Source organism: Zingiber officinale, chromosome 2B, assembly GCF_018446385.1.
Source record: "Zingiber officinale cultivar Zhangliang chromosome 2B, Zo_v1.1, whole genome shotgun sequence".
NCBI lineage: Eukaryota > Viridiplantae > Streptophyta > Magnoliopsida > Zingiberales > Zingiberaceae > Zingiber > Zingiber officinale.
The window spans coordinates 121543958-121550213 of record NC_055989.1 but is presented as its reverse complement, the minus strand read 5'-3'; the positions used below and the strand labels follow the sequence as shown (position 1 = coordinate 121550213).

The following is a 6256-nucleotide window of genomic DNA, read 5'->3' as shown; positions in this document are numbered from 1 at the left end:
ACGTATGATCGTAGTCTCGGGGCGACTTTCGAATAAGTGAACGGAAGAAGTCACCATCCACGAGGCCCTGTGTAAACGCGTTCATCATCGTTTCTGAGATGGCCGTTGGAATATCTATGGCCACCCGGTTGAACCGTTGGATATAAGCTCTGAGCGGCTCTCTGGGCTCTTGCTTGATGGAAAATAGGCTCACACTAGTCTTCTGATAATGCCGACTGCTTGCAAAATGGTGGAGGAAGGCCGTGCGGAAGTCCTTGAAATTTGTGATGGATCCGTCCGGCAGCCTTCGAAACCACAGTTGCGCCGATCCCGAGAGGGTGGTAAGAAACACTCGGCACTTTACTCCATCTGTGTATTGATGAAGGGTGGCTGTATTGTCGAACTTACCCAGGTGATCTCCGGGTCAGTGGTTCCATTGTATTCACCGATCGCCGGGGGCACATAGTGCTTTGGCAGAGAGTCCCACAAGATGGCCTCCGAGAATTGACGGTTGATCCGCTCGGGGGAGGTGTCCGCTCGGGGGGCCTTGCCTTTTCTGTTGTCTCGTATGAGTACTTCGTCTGATGAAGATCCTCGATCACGATTGACTGCTGCGGCTTCCGAAGGCGTGCGGAATAGGGCCTGATGAAACGGAACCGTGGCAGCGGGTGCTTCCGCTCGGCCTCCCGAAGCGGACGTCGCTTGTTGCTCCATCCGCTCGGCTTGTGCCTTCTATTTTTGTTCCACAAGCTTAGCTGCTCTTGTCTCGATCAGAGCGTCGAGCTCCTCTATGGAGAGCATCACCGAGTGCGGTCGTCCAGCTTCGTCCATTGCTTCCAATCGGATACAGGAGCGTTCCCACAGACGGCGCCAAATTGATCCTGTCCGAACGATGAATCAACGAACTCTGGGCACGTGGCGCTCTCCCAACTGCTGACGTAGATCTTCGACCGGTCGCGTGGACCTCCGGCAAACCTGCAAGGAAGTCGGGCCGGGAGGGGGTTCCCGGCGATGACCCTTCGACTCTCAAGTCAGGCAAGAGGAAGACGAGAAAATGGCTCTGAATATGCGAGAATGCATACCTCCGGCGAGGTGCGAGGCTCCTTATATAGAGCTGTGAAGAGGCTTACGCACGTATACCGAGGTGAACACGTGTCCACTAACCATACCTCAGTATGGGCTTGTCAGAAGAGCTTACCTGACACCATACTGCTACAGTCCGAGCACATCTCTGATGGGACAGCGGAACCCTCTGTCGTAAGATCCTGCGTATGGCCTGGTCGTTGAACATACCTGCTGTCAGAGAATGTTCCCTTGTCCTTTTGTCTCTTCTTACCTCATTTCGAGCATCCGGCCGGTCGGCATTCACCTCACGTCCGGTCGGTCGTATGTGCTAGTCCGCTCGGGAGATTCACGGTTGTGTGCTCTGCGGAGACTGTTCGCAGTATTACTACTTTAAGCCTTCGGCCGAGCGCGTTGCCCGCTCGGCCATACAACCCTGTTCAGCATGAGCGTCGAAACCCCCGACTCCCCACCGGGCTGTCTTTGCTTCCGTTCGGTTCGGTCGGTCGGTCGGTCGGTCGCCCCAATCTTTATCCGCTCGGTTAAACCCCTGATTGGCCTTTTACCTTTCAACCTCCACGTGGCATTGACTCTGCTTAAAAGGGGGTCCCCCCTCCTTACTGCCGGATCACTAACAATAGAAAATGTACAATTTTTTGCATGCTCAATATTTGTTGCCATAATTCTAAAAAACTGTGAATTAAGAACTTATGAGAAGTTAAAATGGAAATTTAAAAATCATGATATTTGATCTTAGTTGGAATATTAGACTTAGCGCTTTCAGAGAAGAAAATTAAACAGTAAATTTCTTTATAATGTTTTGTCAAGGAAGTGGTTGTTGCTCCAATAACCAAGAAGGCCTAATGTCTCGCCACGACCTGCAAGCTGAAATACTGAAATGAAAGGTTTACTTAACTTTCTGAAAAAGTATTTAAAAAATTAGAATTAAATAATGTTTTGAAAGTTTAATCAAACATTTTTGAATTTTTGAAAAGTCAAAAAGTCTTTTAACTTAGAATTTTATTTAAAAGGTTCCCTCTAATTAGGACCCCATTTTTGCTGTGATCAAAGGGGGAGAGAAAAGTACAAGTTAAGGGGGAAGTTAAGGAAAATGAAAATTTTACCTATTTTTTGAAAATGTGTTGCAAAAAGTACAAGTTAAGGGGGAAGTTACCTATTTTTTGAAAATGTGTTGTAATTTTAATTATTGCAAAATTATGCTTAAACTTGTTAGTTTAGTAATTTTTCTTTAAAATTACTTTTTATGTCTATTTGTTACCCTAACTTGAACTTCGGTTGATGCACATCAAAAAAGGGGAGATTGTTGGTTTGATGTGATCAACCAAGTTGGTTAGGTCCTGCTGTGTTTGATCTCTGTGTCTGAGTGTGCAGGAGCTTCGGAACACAGGAAGTCGAGTGGAAGACGCAGCTAGCGAGAAGGACGGCACGGGAAGGGAGCCGACGGGCTCGGTGCGTCCGAAGGACGAGAGAGCTGCGGAAGAGTACTCCGGTGGGCATGAAGAGCGTGCGCGGCGTGAAGAGGGACGTTAAGCCGGGACGGAAGGCTGCTCGAGGAAAAGGTCGGGAATTGGGTTCGGGTGAGCCCTATTCCGGTTGGCTGCAATCACCCAAAAGAACGGAGCGTCGGAAGCTGGAAAAACCAAGCTGGAAACTGTGCTGCCAGCTTGGAGGCGCCTCCATCATGAAGGCGCCTTCAACCCTGTTGAAGGCTCCTTCAACAGGTCAGATTTGGCCGTTTACGTTGCGGATAAAGTTTTATCCGCTGACCGAGCTGAAGGCACCTTGAACCTTGTTGGAGGCGCCTTGGACCCTCAGGATAGACTTTCCAGGAGCTATATAAAGGCCCCTGGAGCTAGGAATTCAACAACAACTCAAGTAATCAATCTGTAAGCAATTCCTAGCAGTAGTTCTGAGCAATTAGAGTGTAAAAGGCTTCTCCGCCTTCAGAGAAGGAGAATTTTCTTAGTGCGCTTTTCACTGTCCTGGATTAACAACCCTCTTGGTTGTAACCAGGTTAAACTCCTGTTTCTGCTTTTATTTTCTGTCTTTATTATTTTACTACTGCATTTATTTTGAGTTGAAATCCGAGGAGGGTAGTTTCATTTTTGTTTACAGCATTTCACCCCCCTCTTGCCGGTCTCCGCTGCACCAACAGAAAGTCTTGAGGAAGGTATACTCTTTTATTGTGCAGGCAATTCACCCCCTCTTGCCGATCCTGCTGCACCAACAGAATCTTTTACATGCTCTGAGGCTCCACACACGTCACAAGATATAGAAATTATATTTGCAGGGCATGAATTCAAATTCTTAAATTGCTTAGACAATGAATCAAGCTTTGCAGTAATTAAGTCTAGGGCATCCACATTATATTTCCCTGGTATCTTGATTGCTCCTGAACTCCTTTCTGGGGCTCATTGGTGGTGATTCTGAGCCACACTCTCAATGATATCTTCGGCTTTATCAAGTCTCTTGTTCATTAGTGCGCCACCTGCGGCAAAATCTAAGAAAACCTTTGTCTGATAATTAATACCATTGTAGAAGATGTGAATCACGAGCCACTTCTCCAATCCATGAGGTGAGCAGTCTCTCAGTATTCCCTTAAACCTATCCCAAGATTCATAGAGAGATTTAGAATCTGTTTGCTTGAAACTTGCAATTAGAGTTTTGAGGTGTGCTATCTTGCTTAGTGGAAAAAATTTGTCCAAAAAAACTTGCTCACACTGGGCTCAAAAAGTGATATTGTTTGGAGTCAAGGAATTCAACCAAGTCTTTGCTCTGTCTCTCAAAAAAAAAACTCAAACAATTATAATCTGATGCCTTCTGGAGGAACCCCATTGATGTGCATTGTGCTGCATAATTCATTGAAATTATCAAGGCTATGGTTTGGGTCCACCATCGGACCACCGCCATATTGGTGTTGCTGAATCATGGAAATGAAAGCTGGCTTCAATTCAAACTGATTGGCCTCAACTATAGGTCTGGAGATACTGAATCTAGGTCCTCTTGCGTAAGGTGCAATATAATCCTTCAAAGGTTTGTTTGCCATGGTTATTTGCTCTTGTTCTTGTTGGTTCTTTTACAGATTTAATTTTCGATGAAATGTTCAGTCAATCTCAGGATCAACGGGCAAAATATCTGTAGAATGTCTTCGTATACACATATACACCAATAGGAAACAAGCTAGAATTTTGTTGTTTGTTTTGAAGAAAACAAAATACGGAATTAAAATGCAATAAGGAAAGATAAAAAAGAACTAAATAATTAAAGAACTAAAGAATTATCTAGATAAACTCTAATGTAAACTAACTAGATTTAAAACATTCAATTGCCGATAACAATGCCAAAAATTTGATGTGGTAACCGCAAGAGCATGGTTGCCATCAAGCAATAAAATTTATAAGTTGATCACACGAGAATTGAAGCTTAAAATGCTAGTTGGTCCTACACTTCGAATCTGATTAGACAAAATCGATAATAGATTGTTTTGAGATTTTCGATCAAATGAAGAAGTAAAAGAAAATAAATTGAGGAAGTCTCTAATTCAGCAAATGTTCTAGGTTGAAGGTTTCATTGTAATAGTGGATGTTGTGCTATGAATTAGCCTATTCCAAGTCCTCAATTTGTATGTTTGCTAGACAATCTAAACGGCTACCAAATTCCATCCCATGACGGTGTATTAGAGTACTTCCCCTGCCAGTAACCAAGTATGCCATCAAGTGAAGAAGTAACTTAGAGAGTCTAGATTTTAGTAGAGTACCTCCTGTCACAAGGTCTCCCCTGGGTATATGTTTCTAGATTACGTAGGTCACTTGCGTAGCACATGATTAAGAAAAATCCATTAGGTAAAGTGATAGACTTATCCATACATAGAATCATTCTCTCTTAGGATGTTACGTTCCATATAGAAGGATAGTTACCTTAGATACTCAACTCCAAACAAGTATCTTAAGGCTATGCCGAGTTATATCGAAATGTACACTCTGAAGAGGTAACAATTTATGTAGCTATCCAATGAAAATTCATATTCATGCTAAAATTTGGATACACAGTAATGCATCCAATACAGAAATACAATCTAGATAGACGAATTAATGTTCATAAAAAAAGTCTTCCTACAAGTATTTCATCAAATAGAACAAGTACATACAAGCTTCATCAAACTAGAAAATTGGCAATTCATAGAGTTTACATCATCCATATATTATAATTACATCCTATATCCTAGAATGGTATAAATCTACTCCATAATAGCTAGAAATGCAATCCAAAGACTCAAATACATAGAAAACCAAGAGTAGGGAGAGGAAATCTTATCCTTTGACGTCGAATGAAGCCTTGAATACAAATCTTGGTGTACTGACGAGGATGGAGCAACAAAATAGCCTCGAATCGTCCAGATGACGCCTTTGAATGCAAGGATTTGACCTAAATGGTATCCTCCCGTCCACCAAACTTCCTCCTCTTGAAGGAGATGAAGTGCCCCTCTTATAGAGGTGACACATGGGCTAGCCGTGCCTTTGGGCACGACCATCTTGCATTTTGGGCATCTGGTCGTGCCTTTTGGCACGACCAGAGCCAACTTGGCTCTGTCTTCAAGCACACGACCGTGCCATTTGGCACGGCCCAGGCAGAGCTTACTCTGTCTTGTCTTCTTTGGCCGTGTCATTTGGCATGGCCAGTCTTCAAAACTGGGGATCTTCTGGTTCCCTGGAGGCATGGTCGTGACTCAAGGTACAAGCAAGCTCAATTCTTCTCTGGTAGTAGGCATGGGTTGGCTTTTCTCTCTCACCATACTTTTCTCTCTCACCATACTTTCTCTCTCATCAATCTCTCTCATCACACTCTCTTTCATTTTTTTCTCATTACATTTTCTCTCTCTTCATCCTCTCTCATCATACTTTCTCTCACATCATATTTTCTCTCTCATCTTCTCTCATCATGCTCTCTCTTATCACACTCTCTTTTCTCATTTTCTCTCATCACACTTTCTCTTTTTATTCTTTCTCATCATACTTTCTCTCTCATCATTCTCTTTCATCATATTTTTCTCTCACATCTAATTTTTTCTTTTATTTTCCTTTAAGGGTAAAAAAGAAAATTTTGATTTATTCCGATAGAAAATATGCAACTAACCAAACATTATTTTTAAGAGTGATATTCATGCTCATACTCATTCTCATTCCACAATACAATG

General features: G+C 43.0%; 1 non-coding gene across 1 annotated transcript; it reads left to right on the top strand.

The window, feature by feature from the left end:
* The first annotated feature begins 3627 nt into the window (after nt 1-3627).
* On the top strand, nt 3628-3734 carry LOC122049877. Its single transcript, XR_006131127.1, has one exon. It is a non-coding gene; the product is annotated as a small nucleolar RNA R71 (small nucleolar RNA).
* Nucleotides 3735-6256: the final 2522 nt, after the last annotated feature.